General features: G+C 40.0%; 1 pseudogene; it reads left to right on the top strand.

Moving 5' to 3' along the window:
- Nucleotides 1-11,799: 11,799 nt before the first annotated feature.
- On the top strand, nt 11,800-18,774 carry LOC124240756 (olfactory receptor 5D14-like; annotated as a pseudogene).

The raw sequence follows: 18,774 nt of genomic DNA, 5'->3' as shown, positions 1-18,774 counted from the left end.
TCATGTCATCTGCAAACAGCGAGAGTTTCACTTCTTCACTGCCTATTTGGACTCCTTTTCTTTTTCTTGCCTAATTGCTTTGGTCAAAACCTCCAGTACTATGTTTAATAAGAGTCGTTAGAGTGGGTACCCTTGACTTGCCCCTGTTCTCAAAGATATGGCTTTCAGTTATTCCCCATTGAGTATGATATTCACTGTGGGTTTGCCACATATGGCCTTTATAATGTTGAGGTTTCCTTCTATGCCCATTTTGCTGAAAGTTTTTGTCAAGAACGGATGTTGGATCTTCTCAAATGCCTTCCCTGCATCTATGGAGATTATCATGTGGTTTTGGTTCCTCATTTTGTTAATGTGGTGAATCACACTGATGGACTTGCTGAGGTTGAACCATCCTTATGTCCCTGGTATGAATCCCACTTGATCATGAAGTATTATCTTTTAAATGTACTGCTGTATTCTGTTTAACAATAATTTTTCAGGATTTGTATATCTATGTTCATCAGCAGTATTGGCCTGTAATTTTCCTTCTTTGCATTGTCCATATCTGGCTTTGGTATCAGAGTGATGCTGGCCTCATAGAATGTGTTAGGAACATTTCCATCTTCCTAAATTTTTTTGGAATAATTTGAGAAGAATAAGTAATAAATCTTACTTGAATGTTAGAATTCTCCTGCGAAGCCCTCTGGTCCTGGACTTTTATTTTGGGGTAGGTTTTGGATAACTGTTTCAATCTCTCTACTTGAGATTGTTCTATTCATATTCTCTATTTCTTCTTCATTCAGTCTTGGTAGATTGTAAGAGTCTAAGAATTTGTCCATTTCTTCTAGATTGTCCTGTTTGTTGGCATAATGTTTTTCATAATATCCTCATATTCTTTCACATTTCTGTGTTACCCATTGTAATTTCTGCTCTTTCATTTCTAATTTATTTATTTGAGCCTTCTCTCTTTTTTTTCTTAGTGAGTCTGGCTAATGGTTTGTCAATTTTGTTTATCTTCTCAAAGAACCAGTTCCTTATTTCATTGATTCTTTTTACAGTCTTTTTTGTTTCAATTTCATTTATTTCCACTCTAATTTTTATTATTTCCCTCCTTCCCACACTTCCCACACTTCTACTGAGTGTGGGCTTTTTTTTGTTCTTCTTTTTCTAATTCTGTTCACTACAGCTTGAGATTGTTCCTTTGAGCTTTTTCCTGTTTGTTAACATGGGCCTGTATTGCTATAAATTGCCATCTTAGGACCACATTTGCTGCATCCCCTATGAGTTGGTATGGTGCATTTTCGTTCTCACTTGTCTCTGAATATTTTTTGACTTCTCCTTGTATTTCTTGAATAACCCATTTATTGTTCAGTAGCATGTTGTTTAGTTCCTTTCCCTGCTTTTTTCTTGTAGTTGATTTCTAGTTTCACAGCATTATGGTCAGAAAAGACAGTAGATATGATTTCAATCTTCTTAAATTTATTAAGGTTTGCCATATTTCCCAGTATATGGTCTACCCTTGAGAATGGTCCATGAACACTTGAGAAGAATGTATGCTCTGCTGTTTTTGGATGGAGTACTCTCTATATATCTATTAAGTTCATCTGGCCTAGTTTTTCATTTAATTGCACTATATCCTTGTTGACTTTTTGTCTAGATGATCTATCCATTGAAGTAAGTGAGGTATTGAGGCCCCCTACTATTATTGTGTGTGTGTTGTTGGTAATATCTCCTTTTAGGTTTGTTAATAGTTGCTTTATGTATTTTGGTGCTCCTCTGTTGGGAGCATATATATTTAAAAATGTTATGTCTTCTTGCTGGAGTGTCCCTTTTATCATTATATATTGCCCCTCTTTCTCTTTTTACCTCTTTTATCTTGAAGTCTACTTTGTCTGATATAAGTATGGCAACACCTGCTTTCTTTTGTTGACCATTAGCTTGGACTATTGTCTTCCATCCCTTCTCTCTGAGCCTATATTTGTCTTTAGAGCTAAGATGTGTTTCCTTGAGGCAGCATATTGCTGAATCTTATTCTTTATTCCATCCTGCCACTCTGTGTCTTTTGATTGGAGAATTCAGTCCATTTACATTTACTGTGATTATTGATTGATGAAGGCTTAACACGGCCATCTTATTGCACATTTTCTGGTCCTCCTGCATATTCTTTTTTTTTTTTTTTTGGTCCCATGTATATTGGGCTACCAATTTGATTAGGAAGTACTCTATGTGATTTTATTCATTTTCTCCTTTTTTATCATATATGTCTCTGTTGTAATTATTTGTTTAGTGGTTACCATTAGGTTTGTATAAAAAGTCTAGCAGATGAGATAGTCCATTTTCTGATAGCCTCTTATTTCCTTAGACTATCCTGATTCCATTCCTTTCCTCTTCCCCTTCTAATTTATTTTTTCATATCTTATTCCATCTTGTGTTGTGAGTTTGTGGTTAAGGTGATGATATAATTTTTATTTTGATGTTTTCCTTTTCTTTATCCTTGATATAAGAGTTAAGTGTTTACCAACCTGATCTGATAAAGAGCTTCCAATTTCTGATTGTTACCTCCCTATTCATCTCCTTGCTCTTTGTAGCTCTTTTCCTGTTTCTTGTTTTTCCTTTTTGGTATGAGGGCCTTATTGAGGATTTCTTGTAGTGGGGGTCTTGTAGTGATGAATTCCCTTAGCTATTGTTTATCTGGGAAAGTTTTTATTTCTCCATTATATCTGAAGGAGATTTTTGCTGGATAGAGAATTCTCAGCTAGAAGTTTTTCTCTTTCAGGATTTTGAATATATCATTCCACTCTCTCGTAGCCAGTAAGGTTTCTGCTGAGAAATCTGCTGAAAGCCTGATTGAGGTTCCTTTGTAAGTTATTTTCTTCTTCCTTGCTGCTCAATATTTTTTCTTTCTCATTAACTTTTTCCAGCTTTACTACTATATTCCTTGTAGTAGGTCTTGTTATTTTAACATAGTTGGGAGTTCTGGTAGCCTTTTAAATAAATTTTTATCTCCTTTCCCATGTTTGGGAAATTTTCCACTATTATTTCTTTGGACAAGCTTTCTGCTCCATTCTCCTTCTCTTCCCCTTCTTGAATATTTATAATCCTTATGTTGCATTTCCTAATTGAGTGAGATATTTCTCAGAGAGCTTCTTCATTTCTTTTTACTCTTAGTTCTCTCTTCTCCACCTTCTGAAGCATTTCTATACTATTGTCTTCTAAATTGCTAATTTAGTCTTCCATATTGTCAGTTTTGTTGTTTAGGGAGTCCAAATTTTTTTTAATCTCATCCATTGTGTTTTTCATCTCCAACAATTCTGATTGGTTCTCTTTAAAGTTTCAATCTCTTTTGTGAATAAGCTCCTGAATTCATTAATTTGTCTCTCTGTGTTTTCTTGTAACTTGTTTAGTTGTATCATGATAGCTATTTTGAATTCTATGTCATTTAGGTTATGGATTTGTGTATCATCTAAGTTGGCATCCGGGTACTTGTCATATTCCTTCTTGTCTGTAGATTTAATATACTGTCTCATATTGATTGATGGTGTGGATTTTTGCCTCTTCATGGTTCTATTATCTAGTTGCTGCTGTAACGTGCCTCCACTTAATGAGGATCAGTCTCTGTGTATTCTGGGTCAAACACAATGTGGGGGATCTCCAGTTCTGGCAACTTGCTTCTTTTCTCACTGTGAAATGCTCTGGCCAATGGCAGATCTGGAGTGCTGGGCAGGGGGAGTAATGCTCTCCTTCCCCTGTGCTTCTCTCAGCCTCTGCTTCTCACTCTGTGTGGAGCACTGGGTGATAGGAGGACTGGAGTGCCAGGCAGTGTAATGAGCAGTTTCATATATCTGCATGCCTACCTCAAGCAGTGCCTCTCTCTGTGTGTTGTTCTCTGGGCACTCAGAGGGTTCCACCTGCCACTGCTTCTCTTTCTGTGTGGTGCTTCTAGTGATCACGAGGCTGTAGCACAGGTTGGAGCACCAGGCAGGAGCAGACCACCTATCCCAAGCTGATCCGCTTCACTAGCCAGCCCCTCTCTCAATGTGTTGCTCTCCTGATGAACATGGGCCTGGAGTGCAGTGCTGGAGTTCCAGGCAGGAACAGATCACCCCTCCCCAGCTGAACTTCTCCTCTAACAAGCCGCTCCCTCACCATGCTGCTTTCCCAGTGACTGTGGGGCTGGAGCATGGGGCTGGAGTGCCAGGCAGGGACAGAGCACCTGTCCCCAGTTGTGCCCCTCTTCTAGCTGTGAGTCTTCACTCTCCTCTGAACTCCTGCTGAGCATCTTCACATTCCTCCAGAGGATCCTGCCTCACCACCACCTTCAGGCATATGGCTGCGTGGGTCTCCCACATATTTCCTTTGTTGTGAGTGTGTCCTCTGTTGGTATTTGACTCTCCCTCTCATTGTACTTTAGAAAGGAGGGCCTGATGGAAGAGCTCACTCCACCATGATGCTGACATCAGTCTCTCAATAACGGTTATTTTATGTTCAATGAAAAATGTAGAGTCAAAGTTATGTCACTTATATATCTCAAGACACATGCATTGTGCATAGAAAAATCATGCAGAAAATGCTAACAGCAGTTATCTCTGAATGGTTGCATTTAGATGATTCATCTTTCCCTTGGTTATTTTCTAAGTAGTCACCATGTTTTCTAAGTCAATTTGTATATTTTCTAAAATTAAATATTTAAAAGAATGTCATAAGGTAGGCTTGAGCAATCATTGTGCCCACCGATTTAGAAGAAATTACATTTTTGTAAAATGCCACATAGGAGAGCATTCAATCTAATTCCTGAGCTTGTGATATAAAAACAAATGGTTCATTAAAGATTCTCTAGGGTCTAAAAAGAAGTTATGAAGGCAAAAGAAATCCTGCGTTTTGTTCCTATGAGTCCTATTCAGCTTCCAAATCTCTCTCTCCCAATAGCTCAAGTTGCTGAGTTTTGATCTCTTCCTCCATCGCTGGGTTATCATCCTGATTTTTTCTTTGAGGACATCTACATTGTGCCTACATAGTACAATCACACCAAAAAATTTTAAGAGAATATTACAAAATCTGAGAATGTCCTCATATTTCAAAATTTTGTAGAAAGGACATAAGAATAATAAATATAAAGTAATAGTGAACACATTATATCATGACATTGTGATTTCCTTATAGAAATGTCTGTAGGCATACCCGAAATGTGGAAAATGTTGTGGGAGTGAAAATAAAAACTTTCTTTGTGATAGTGATTTGGATTTAAAGGTTTATATATAGCAAGTGATGCATCAGTATGCCAGAAAAAGAGGATGTTCCTGTTGAAAGAAAAAGGAAATCACATAAGCCAAGGAATAAATGAGCAAATGTTCATTTAATGTGAGAATAGTGGCATGATTCACTAAGGTTGAAAACTAGGGGATAGCTAGCATAAGGCTTTAGGCAGAACTGAACAGAGAAATGATTTGCAATGCCAAAATATGAGTCAAGAGATTTGGATTTTGTCGTCTGATGTTTATTATTAAATAAACTTCCTAGGGTTGCTGCAGTAAATTATCAGAAAGTCAGTGGATTAAAACCATGGAAATGTCTTCTTTCACAGTTCATGAAATCAGAAGCCTGAGGTCCAGGTGCTGGCAAGGTCATGCTCCCTCTGAAGATGCTAGGTGAGAATTTTCCTTGCATCCTCCAGATTCCCATGGCTCCTGGAGCTCCCTGGTTGGTAGCAGCAAATGCCAGTCTCTGCCTCCATCTTCACAAAGCCTTCTTCCATGTATGTCTCTGTGTTTCCTTTTCTGTCTCTTATTAGGACACACTCATTGGATTTAGGGATCACCCTAATCCAGTATGATCTTATCTTGATCCTTACCTTTATTACCTCTGAAAAGACCCTATTTACAAAAAACATTCTCAGCTTCTTGGCGGGCATTGATATTTTGGAAAATGCTATTCGACCCACAGCATTTATGCTACTTCACATATGCTTCACAGCTATTGTAATAAGCATTGAAGTGAGTAGAAATCAAATAATCAAATAACTGGTTTATTACAATAGATTTAAAAATCTGGTGAATTCAGTAAAGAATTTGAATCATCATTTCTAATAGAAGCATTGAACTATCCTCAATATAATAATCAAATTCCTTTAGAAATACAAATGTTCTACAAAATTATATTGAGTGATTCATCAATTTCCTGACACGCTCCTTCACATCTTTGTTTCCTGAGGCTATATATCAGAGGATTAAGAATGGGAACCGACACTGTATAAAATAAAGTTTGACTGTGAGCCATCAGTTTTTGGAGTTGGGTACACAATAAATGAATGAGAAGGTCCCATGGAAAATGATGATGGTGGCAAGGAGGGAGGCACACGTATTTATGAGAGTCATACAAGTACTTTTTTATTACCCTGAATATTTAAAACATGTGCTTGTTATTTGCTAACTTATTTGTAAATTTATTTTCAAATGATTAAAGCTACTTCTGTGGTTATGAACAACTTGTAAATACAAGACACTTTTGTTTTCTCAAAATAACATACAAATATAACAAAGATTACATGACTCAAAACAAGATAATAACATATGTAGCTTTAATAAAAACCAATATTTCCATCACCAGAAGTTTTGAGGGTGATTATGTAGCCATTGGTGTTATTTATTCCAATATTCTGCAGATTTCTCTAGAGAATATGGAAGCCTTGAGCAAAATACTTTCCAGTTACTCTCCAATTCAGACAGTCTATGATTATTTAATATTATAATATGCTAGAAAAGTTATGAGATTAAAAAATAACAATAGAAATTTAAATGATAATGATCAAGGAATTTAGAGGAGTATGTTGACAACATTATCATTAAGTGAGAAAACAATCCAGTAGGAAAGAAAACACAAGAGGGAGAGAGCAACATGTCATAAATACAACTTCATCATTTTACCAGTTTGTTACAATATTTTTAGAGCAATAAGATGATTATTGCAGTATCATAATGGAATCAGTGGAAAGCTTGAAGATATACAGGGCTCTAGTCCCTTCACTGACCACATGTTTTTTTCAAAATTAAAAAATTCTTGTGGTGACTCATAAATGTGAGCTGGTGTGTTATGCAGGCTTTCTTATGTGGTGATCTCAGATCAGTGTTTGAGAGACTGGAAGTAGAAGTGTCACTGACTGACTGCCTCGAGTAACTAAGAGGAGGAAGCACGTAACTGTTTCTCACAACCGTTTCTTCAGTTATAAAAGATGCAATCACCAACTGCCCTGAACCAGTCCAAACCACACTGCAAGAGGGATGCCCTTGCAGATTTTGCGTGAAGTGCCGAGAGATTACCTGTGCTTCATTTTAATGTTAAGATGACCCCAGGGGGAGCTTAGGCCTTGTTAACATAACATGCAATGTGTGTGAAAGCATGTTTTCAAACTGCGTCTGTGTGAATATCCAGCTCTACATGTAAGGATGAAAATTCCCTTGTGAATACTCATTCCCCATCCAAAATAAAAGGCGCCGGCTTTCCCTTGCTTGGGCAGACATGCCTTTGGAAATAATTCCACTTATTGTGGGCTCCTTATTTGTTGCAAATAAATTGTACTTTGTGTGACAACTATTTCTGGTTAAGTCTTTGACTTCAACTAACCAAGAAGCAAACCCACTTTGGTTTGGTAAAAAAATTGGTGACCACAAAGGAACTTCTGTCTCTCTGAGATTCATGTCCTCCAGCCACCCATTTTTCAATAGGGGGAGCAGTGGGCTATGGCAACACACTCAGACTAGCCCATCCACACTACCAGGTACTGAAGATTGGACCTCATGAGGAGGGCATCCTTATTAGTGCGTGTGCTGATGGCTTGACATCACTGCCCCATCGGGAGACCCAGTGGTTGAATTGAGAGCTTTGCTTGGAGGATCTCTTGATGGAGGCATGTGGTGCTGACTCCATGACATGTCTATAAGAGCTATTTTTTTAAGTTATCTTACAAAGTCTGTCTAAGCCAGGCTTAAGGACTTAAGGAATTGCACAACCCAGCCATTGGAGAAGCCCAGTGCTTTGGCTCTGGTGAAACAGGAGCAATCTGAACCTTGACTAGCTTCCTGTGAAGGTTCAAGCCCTGGAGTGATGTGGTGTGAGTTCAAGTCAAGTCTCCTCTGGAGTCACTGAGTCTGCATGTTCAAGTCCCCTGTTGAGTTTCTGAGTCTGTCTTGTGTGTGTTTGATGCCTTCCTGGAGTCAGTGAGTCTGTCTTTTGTGGGTTCAAGGCCCCTTTGGAGTTCCACAGTTTGTGTCTTTCTGTCAGGGACACCTGACATTGATCTTGCTACCTACAGTCCCTCTGCAATTATAGTTTTCTGGACTGCTAGATCTTCCTCTTCTCCTTGCCCTCTTTATTGGAGGGCCCTGGAATCCCAGTGTCTACCACTTTTGTTTTCCCTTTCACTCTCTGCTAAAGGACTTCCACTGATCTCTGGGATCTTGTACTTCAGTCAAGTCGTTCCAAGCTGTCTGCCCAGTCTATTTCCTTATTTATCTTGGGTCTGGTTTCAGGCTACTGTGGTGTTTAACCTCCTCTGAGCAAAATCTTGTGGCATCTGCATCATCAGTAATCATTATAAGTTGCCCCTGGACTGTTGGAAACAGACCATAAGAAAAAATCCCGGAATATGGGAGTGCAAGTTCCATCCCAGAGGAGAGCTTTTTGGGCTGTATGTTCCAGAATAGGAAGGCATTTGGTTATCCTCAATTAACCCAAGAGCAGATAATCTTTCTATGTAATATGTACCCTTTTCCACCTCTGATCTGTATAATTGAAAGGCACACACTAAAGGATTGAGCGCTGACCCAGAAGAGTTCATAAACCCGACAAAGCAAATCTTCTCCACTCATGATCCAACATGGGAAGGAATTCAAAGCCTATTGACTACATTCCTGACTCCTGAGGAAAAGTCACCTGTTCTGTTCAAAGCTAGAGAACAAGCAGGTAAGGAAGATGACTCAGGGTCAGACATCCACAGGCCTAGTGAACAGGCTGTGTCAAGGATTGACCCTGGGTGGAATCACAATGATCTTGATAATCAAGAAAACTTTTACTTTTGGGGGGTCTGATTTTGAAAGGCATGTAAATGTTAAGGAAGTCAACCATTAAGTGGTCTAAATTGAGAGGTCCAACAGGGTCGTGAGGAAAATCCATCCACCTTTTTACAGAAGTTGTGAGACTGCCTTGGGTGATATATAAATTTTGATCCTGAAGCCTAGAGCAGCAGAGTGGTTCTTAATACCTCTTTCATATCTCAAAGTGCTCCAGACATCCATAGGAAACTCCAAAATTTGTCCATAGGACCTGATACTAATTCTGCACAGCTAGCAGAGGCTGCCTGTGGGGTGTTCAACAATCAGGATGTAACTGAGGATGAAAAAGAAGACAAGACAATGAAAAGGCAATCTTCACTGTTATCTGTGGCCTTCCAGACAGCTCAAGGTAACCTGATGGAAAGGAAGAAGAAGCCACGGGTGGGTGACCCCAGCCCCCACCAAGGAACCAGAAGACCTTCAGCAAATTTGGGGACTAATCAGCAAAAGTACTGTAAACAGGAAGGGCATTGACAGTGGGATTGTTTGAACCATCCCTAGAGAGGGAAGGGATGAAACAAGACTGAGCTGTGACAACTTCCCTTGACTACAGATGAGTCATGATGGGGCCATGGGCCTCCCCATTTGGCTCCAGGCAACCAAATCTTCCCAGAGGAGCCCTGGGTGACTTTGGTAGTGGAAAGAGAGCACGTTGAATTCCTGCTCAATATTGGAGCCACATTTTTGGTGTTGAACAATCAAAGGTGAGATCTGTCCAAAAAAAAAAAAGTGTGACATAAAAGGAGTATCAGAAAAAGGAGAGACCAAAAGGTTTCTGGAGCCTGGACCTGTGAAATTGAATCAAAAGTGTTGAAACATTTTTTCCTGTATCTACCAGAATTCCCTGTTACCCTTTCTAGTGAGGGACATACTATCTAAGTCAGGGGGCTCGATAAGCTGGGAACAAGATAAAATAGATAACCAAGTCCTTAAAGGATGGGGAGTTGAGTTCATGGCCCTATTACAAGATACACCAGCACTTAAGAAGGAAGAGAGTTCCCTAAATGTTTTAAGCCAAGTTAACTTTGAAGTATGGGCACAAGGACAGGTGGTACAAGTAGCCAATTCCATGCCATTAAGGTAAAATTGAAGCAGATAGATCAATGGCCCCGTGTAAAACCATACCCATTGAAGCCAGAAGCCAGAAGCCAGAAGACAGAAGAGAAATCCTGACTGTAATAAATAGGTTTTTAGGACAGGGAATGATCAGGCCATGTAGATCCCTATAAACACTCCAATATTACCCATTAAAAAGCCAGTAACAGGGGAATATAGAATTGTCCAATACCTTAAGGCTATCAATGAAGCAGTCTGAGACATACAGTCTGTAGTACCTAATCCTTATACTGTGCTAGTTGATCTCCCTGGAGACAGCAGGTTGTATACAGTGCTGGGTTTAAAAGATGTTTTTTCCTGCATCCCACTGGATCTCAAGTCCCAGGAAATATTTGCCTTTGAATGGGAGAATCCAGACTCCTACCAAAAGCATCAGTATTGCTGGACTGTCTTACTGCAAGGGTTCAAAAACTCCCCTATTATCTTCAGGGAAATCATGGACTGAGATTTAAGGGAACTAAAATTAGGAATTAGGACACAGTACTGGGTTACACTATGTGGATGACATCTTAATAGCCAGGCCTATTAAGGAAATCTCTGATAAAAACACTTTAACTATATTAAACTTCTTAACCAGTAAGGGATATAAAGTGTGTAAAGGGAAGGCAAAAATATCTAATTCAATTGTAAAGATTTTGGGGTTTATCATTTCAAGGGGACAACATAGACTTTCTCAAGAGAGAAAAATGGCAATATGTCAACTTCACCAATAACTCATAGGGAACTATGAGGATTCTTGGGGTTGGCTGGCTTCTGCCACATTTGGATCCCTAATTTTGGATTGATTGCTAAGTCTCTCTATGTAAACTATAGGGACAGAATAGACCCCTTTGAGTGGAATAAGCTATGTGACCAAGCTTTCTATAAGCTTAAACACTTGCTAATGGAAGCACGTGCAGGGGCCTTACCAGACCCGAGCAAAACATTTGACCTATATGTTCTTGAAAGAGAATAGCTATAGGACTGGTAACTCAAATGTTGGAACCCTTAAAAAGAGTGATAACCTATTTTTGAAGCAGCTAGACACTGTGGTGAAAGGATAGCCCCCATGCTTGAGAGTTTTAATTGCCACCTGCCTCTTAATCAAAGAAGAAGAAAAACTATGTGCCAACCCATGATGGTATAGACCCCGCATCAAGTCTCTAGCTTATTAGAGACTAAAGGACATCTATGGCTATCCCAGAATATAATGCTATTATATCAAGCTATGCTGCTAGATCCCCTTCAGATTTCTTTAAAACCCTATTATACCATAAATCCTGCTACCCTTCTCCTTGATTCCAATGAGCCTATTACCCATGCTTGCCAGAAGTGACTGATCAGGTTTACTCTAGCCACAGAGGTCTCCAGAGAGAACCATCACCTAATGCAGAGGAGGTATGGTTTGTAGATAGGAGCAGCTTCATGAGTAATGGACAAGGAGGCGCAGGTTATGCAGTAGCGTCTCTGCATGCGACCATAGAAGCCAAGGGGCTAACGCCTGTCACCTCAGGTCAAAAGGCAGAAATAATTGCATCAATCAGAGCATTGGGATTTGGAAAAGAAAAAATAATAACAATATACACAGACTCTAAGTATGTTTTCTCTGTAATTCATGCTCATGGAGTCATTTCGAAAGAAAGAGGACTTCATAACAGCAGCAGTAAAAGAAATTAAACATGGGCCAGAGATCCTTAAACTTCTAGAAGTGGGACAAGGCCCCAAGGAAGTAGTTGTGGGCCATTTTAAGGTCATCAAAGTGAGGAATTAGAGGCCATAAAAGGGAATAATTTGGCAGACGTGGCTGCAAAAAGGGCTGCTATATCAGCAGAGTTTCTCCAGTTACCTTTAATTCCTTCTCTATCCTTCTATGAATTTACGCCAGTGTATTCGCCGGATGAAGTAAGGGAAGCCACTATACAGGGTTACCAGTGGTCCCCAGTAGCCAAGGACTGGCTGATAAACCAATGAGGGAAGATTCAAGTCCCCAAACAAACAACTACTTAAGTGTGCTCATGATTCTACGCATAATGGGCAAGAGACCTTGTATACCTCTCTCTGATGAAGGTGATAAGCACCCCAGGTATAAAATAACTTATTGAAAAAAATAACTGGACAATGTGTTTATTGCCAGAGGAATGATTAATGTACAAATCAGACCTCCTGTACCTCCCCTGGCGAAAGCAACTCAAATTCAGGCAACTTAACCGAGGGAAGACTGTCAAGTTGATTTTGCTGATATGCCCATGGACCCTGGAGGGTAAAAATACCTCTTGGTGTTTGTGGATACATTTACTGGATGGATTGAAGCCTTCCCTTGCGGGTCAGAAATGGTAAAGGGGGTAACAAAGGTGTTGTTAAAAGAGATGATTCACCATTTGGAGTTGTCTAGATCAATCCAGAGTGATAATGGGTCAGGCTTTACGTCAGAGATCACCTCTGAAATAGTCAGAGTTTTAAAAATCAAATGGAGGCTACATAGTGCCTGGAGACCACAATCGTCTGGAAAAACTGAGTGGGCCAAACTTTAAAAAAAAATCTTGAATAACCTGTGCCAAGAGATACAGGAAGATTGGCTAAAATTATTGCCAATAGCCTTCATTCAGATAAAGGCAGCCCCAAAAGGCAAACTGAAGTTTAGGCTCTTGGAAATGCCCTATGCCAGGCCTTCTAAAGACTCACCTTCGCTCACAAACCCAGACCCAGGCTATCAAACACGTAAATAATCTGAAGCAGGTGGCAGAAGCACTCAATAAATATGGAAATTTCCGTCTTTCCTTACCTACAGAGTTCAAGTTCCACTCATATGAGCCTGGATATTGGGTCTATCTTAAAACTTGGAAAAGTAGTTTGCCCCCTGATCAGCTAAATCCTAGTTGGGTAGTGTCTCACTTGGTGTTACTAACCACTCACTCTTACATAAAATTAGGAGTCACTGCTTGTATCCATCACACATGGGTAAAAAAGGCTCCCACAGCTGAACATCAAAAGAGATCATTGCATAAGATTGATGACATTGAGTTTTCCTGTGAACTACTCTCTGATTTGAAGCTCTTGTTTTGTTGACACCACAAAGTTAAGTAAATCCCAAGGACCTATGAATCTCTGAATGACTGTCTATCCATCCCAGTCTCTGCCCTGGATCCTAACCCTCCCCATATCATTTCAGCATGGTAGGCTTACAAGGAGGCTGTATGTTCCTGGGCAGCAAGGCTAGGTCCAGCAGAGAAGTATGGGAAACCCTGTAACTAGATTATAAAAGGGATGGTGGAATCTGGACAGTGGGGTAAGTACATTCAGATCCTAAATATATACAGGTTCATAACTGTACCACCTTAGCACCTCCACAAATCAAAAGAGGAAAGAACAAGAGGGAAGCAGGGCTCCTTAGTGCTGGGGTAATCTCTCTGATTGAGTCACTAGTGGCTTCAGCAGGAGGCATCATTTATAATGCAGCCACTATCAAAGAAGTGACTGCCATGTTGGCCATGGTAGCCAATGAATCAAGCCTGGATTTGAAGGTGATATAATTGCCTTCGATTATCTTTTGGCAGAAGAGAAATGAGTCTGGGCCTTAGCTAATGTGTCTTTCTCTCTCTGTGTTAATAGTAGTGGCACTATAGAAGAGAGTAAAACTGGGTTATTGGAGAAATCCACATGGCTAACAGAAAGAAGCCAGCCAGACTTCCTTCTCTTATGCCCCTTAATAGCTATTCTTCTTTTCTTTCCCTTTGGACTCTGCATATTTAATTCTCATACAGTTTGTGGCTAAAAACATTGAAGCTATACAATTACAGAGGGTTGTTATGCAAGAATGCAAACAACTTGAGGCTATACCTGGTGAGGAATACTTCTGTCCTCTATCAGTCCGTGTGACAATGCCCATGCTCAGCAGGAAGCAGTCACAGAAGATGGACGTTTGCCTCATGCCTCTTAAGATGGAGGAACAGGATAAAACCAGAGGAGGGATGTTGTCACTGACAACTGCTCCAAGTAACTCAAAGGAGGAAGTGCTTGTTTCCCAAAATTATTTCTTCAGTTATGTTAAGAGATACAATCACCTGCTCTGAATGGATCCAAACGTCTCTGCAAGAGTGACACCTGCACAGAGGGGCTGAGAAGTGCCCAAGTGTTACCCTGTTTAATTTTAATGTTAAGATCTCTACCTTAGGAGGCGCTTAAGCCTTATTACCATAACATGTGATGCATGTGGAATGATGTTTTCAAACTGCATCTGTGCAAGTGAATAACCACCTCTACATGTAATGATGAAACTTCCCTTTTGGATATTCATCCTCCATCTGAAATAAAAGCCCCCTGCTTTCCCTTGCTCAGGGAGCCATGGCTTTGGAAATAATTTCCTGTGGGCTCCTTATTTGCTGCAAATAAATTTTACTTTGTGTGACTACTTCTGGAGAAAGCTTTGATTTCAACTCACCAAGAAGCAGACCCGCTTTGGCTTGGTAACAGAAGTGGTAAGGCATCTTGGTGCCTCTATTCTGGAATCTATTTAACTCCCACCACGTTTTGTTTGTCAAACAAGTCACAATTCCACTTTAATGTATCTATCACTGTGTTCCTTATGGAAGCATAAGCCTTCTAAACCACTAGAGCTCATAGTTTCACCTTCACAAAGCAGAGTTTTAGCTGGTAGATCACTAAGGATAATTGTAGAATAGCCACTCTTATTTCCACTTTGGACCCATAAATTACAGGAGAAACAGCAATGCATACTGGTTTCAGACCTACAGCATCTAACACTTTGTGGAGGCAATCATTCCATCGCTCTAAAATAATACCAACAGAGACTGTCCTATAACTGAGTTTTAAATAGGCTATTCCAATATTCCAGGCACACTTTTTGAATTTCTGAATACTAGATCTTTCACCACTGTTTTTCAGGAACCCCCCAAGGCAGTACTGTAGTGTTGCAAATGTCCACGTTGTGTGGTGCCAGCATATCACACAGAATCATCTGAGAATAAGGCCCTGGTGCTTTCTTCCACATTCAGGTTGTTCATAAGGAATACCTCATGACAAGTTCACGCTTTCACGGAGAAAGCCATGCAATCAAAGTATGGACCATGGACAACTGGATCACTTGCTCATGCAATTTACCTGTGTCTTCAGGAACAGGAGCACTGTTGACTGCAGTGCATGCCTCCCATTCTGGATTGGTGAGCTACACAATATGAAGTGTGTGATGGGAAGTGTAGGTTGCATAGTAACTTAGTAGCTTATTGTCACTCAGTCTCTGTTAGGGTCCATTAAAAAGTTAGAATCTGTTTCTCAAAAGGTGAATAGCTATCTGCAGAAGAAGTTATTGCTTTGCTTTAAAATTCAAAGGTCTGATCTGTAATTCACCACAGGGGCTCATCCAAAGTTCTGAAGAATCCTTATCTGCAAATACACTTCAAGGACGATCATATATGCTGTGTCATATGGCCCAAATACCACAGCAGCTGGCGTGACAGACTGGAATTCTTGGAATTTTCTCTTGTTTTGGGATCCACTAAAAATGGACAACTTTTGGGGTAACTTTGTAAATAGGTTGGAGTAACTTGCCTAAATGTGGTATACGCTGCCCACAAAATCAAAAAAGCCCCACTGAATTTTATGGTTGATGAGGCAGTATTGGAGAAACACTGCCTCGCCTCAGTTTTATTTTAATTCCAAATGGATTTTAATTAGGAGCAAATAAGTCCTGGTAGTCAATTTCAAGATGCAATTTTTTTTGCGTAATTTCAAGGAAATTTGAGTCATTAAAAATGGTGTAGGAGACTTTGCATTGGCCTTAATTACTTGTTTTGATGCTCGTGAGGAGTAAGTTGGTAGTGACTTCGGGAGTTTGAGTCTCTAGGAGTACTGAGTTAGATGTAGAAGCCTTGGGGCTCCAGTTGCACTCAGTCTACAGAGAAGCAGGAGAGTGGTGGACTGTATCTCTGAAGCAGGTGAGTTTATTCAAGTTTACTACAAAGCAGGTAAAATATTCTTTTCCTGATATGGTAACTCTCGTGATCTTTTTTTTGTGTGTGTGTTGAGTCACTGTAAATGCTATCCAATTCTGAGTCCAATAATATTAAAGAAAGGAGTTAGTCATGGAAATATTTGGCTTCAAATCCATTGACAAACATTTCACAAGGAAAAGAATAAACTTCCACTTGAAAATGGATATTGTATTATCTTTATATGCACCTTAAATTAGTGTATAAACATTCACAAGAATTGTTACAGGCTCTTAACATCAGCCCTGATATCAGTTCCCCCACATTGAAGCCAGCATATATGGGGTTAAAACTAAAACCCACCACCCCCTTTCCTGCTTCTCTAGCTCCACTCACATGTAAATACCTGTTTCTTTAAACTTGGACTCCTTGAGCTTTACAATTAAATGGGAGTTACAAATTGTTAAAAGCCCAGGTGGCCTGGTGTTGGAGGCACACTAAAGTTAAGCTTATCATGTGTCCTTGAAGTTTGCCAGGAAAGCCGCTGTCTCAAGAATATCAAGGGGTGGAGGCTTCCCAGACCTCAACTCCTGGACTCCAGACTCCCAGCACTTGAACCTGCTTCAAACAGGAAGAGGAGACCAGAGACAACAGCAAAGGATGCCCACCTGCCATCCTCCTATCTCACCGTGCCCCCCCCCCCCAACTGCCTTGCTGCAAGCAGTCTCTCAAGGCCAAAGACAGGCTGGTGGAAAAGCACCCAGCTGCACAGGCTACATGTTCCCCCTCCCCTACACAAAACCCCAAATAAAAATACCTACCCATTCCTCATAGGGGAGCTAGCAATTTTTGAGGCATGAGTCCTTTCTTTGCTCCCTGTGCCTGGCATAGTAAAAACCTTTCCTCTCCACTCAAGACTCTGTTCTCGTTATTTGGGTTGGCATCGGGTTCAGAGACCAAACTTTTGGTTACAGGATGAGAATTAATTATTTCTGACAGAATTCTTACCTTGTAAATCTTGATCCCTTTAAGAGATGTCTGTATGATGTCTGGGCTGTAATAGAAGTTAACCCACTGACCATAAACTCTAATAAAGTGCATACTACACTGTGGGGTACAGAGGAGCCGCTGGATTCCTCAGCCCTTCAGCAGCCAAGCTATTCAATGAAAGAAGTAAACTTTAGTGAACAAAAGGTGCTAAAATGTGATTGATATATTTTTTCTTGATTTTTCTAATATATTCTACTTTATCCTTAGAGTTTAAATATATCCTCTTGAAAATTTTAGTTGATTTGTGTATATGGGCAAAAAATAGTAACAATATATATTGTTCTCTTGGGCAAGTGTTTCACATTTTTTCAGTGACTTTTACACTAGTTTAAGCATTCATGTGCAAGCATTCTCTATAAGTTATGTGAATGTTACACTACTAGCTAATGTGTGGATGTGCACACTACAATATGGTAAGTGTTTTTTATGAAAACACAAATTGCAATGGAAATGGAAAGACATTTCAGAGACTCAGCTTGGTTTGGTATATCCATAGCAGTTATCTGCATGGGGTATATTCTAGATGGAGGAAACTAAGACAAATAACTCAACTCATGTTATTTCGTCTACCACAGAAAGTCATAATGTCTTTGTCACTCCCATCTATGAATCTTCTCTTTAACAGAACAGCTCTCTTCCCCCACCCCCTCCCTTCAAAGGCATTGTGGTGATGTTTGCAAGAACTCTGAGTGTGGAGACAAACTTTCTCCTCTTGGGTTTCACAATTGCCCAGAACTTCAGATTCCTCTCTTCCTCGTGTTTCTGATCATGTACATTATCACTGCAGTAGGAAATTTTGGGATGATAGTACTCATCCAGATAAACCCAAACTTTCACACTCCCATGTATTTTTTCCTTAGTAACCTCTCTCTGGTAGATTTTTGTTACTCTTCCATCATTACTACCAAGCTGCTTGAGAACTTGGTCATGTCCAATAAAAGCATCTTCTACTCCAGCTGCATGTTGTAGTTTTTCCTGTCCTATGCTGTGGTGGTGACTGAGTCCGTCTTTCTGGCAGTGGTGGCCTGTGGCCACTTTGTGACCATCTATAATCCTCTGCTTTATACAGTGGCCATGTCACAGAGGTTCTGTGTCCTCCTGGTGGCTGGGTCGTATTGCTGGGGTATGTTTTGCACCTTGGTACTCCTTTGCTATGCTCTCCAATTAAATTTTTCTGAATGTAACATAAGCAACCACTTTTTCTGTGAGTATACTGCTCTCATCGCAGTCTTGAGTTCCAATATACACATTACTCAACTATTGCTCTTTGGTTTTTCCACCTTCAATGAAGTGAGTACACCACTAATCATCCTTGCTTCCTATGATTTTATTTTTATAAACTAAACATCCATTCTTCCAAGGGATATCACAAAGCCTTCTCCCCGATGCCTCCCACCAGACCACCATCACCATCTTCCATGGGACCATCCTTTCCCTATATTTTGTCCAACTCCGAAAACTCTTGTCAAATTGTCAATGAGGCCTCTGTGTTATATACACTTCTCAATCCCATGCTGAATCTCCTGATCTACAGCCTGAGGAATAAAGATGTGAAAGATGCCTTCTGGAAATTAATAGACAGAAACATCCCCTTTCACTGA

The sequence above is a fragment of the Equus quagga genome, chromosome 6 (genome assembly GCF_021613505.1).
Source record: "Equus quagga isolate Etosha38 chromosome 6, UCLA_HA_Equagga_1.0, whole genome shotgun sequence".
NCBI classification, from domain to species: Eukaryota; Metazoa; Chordata; class Mammalia; order Perissodactyla; family Equidae; genus Equus; species Equus quagga.
The sequence above is the reverse complement of the archived record's forward strand: the minus strand, read 5'-3'. Positions and strand labels throughout refer to the sequence as shown.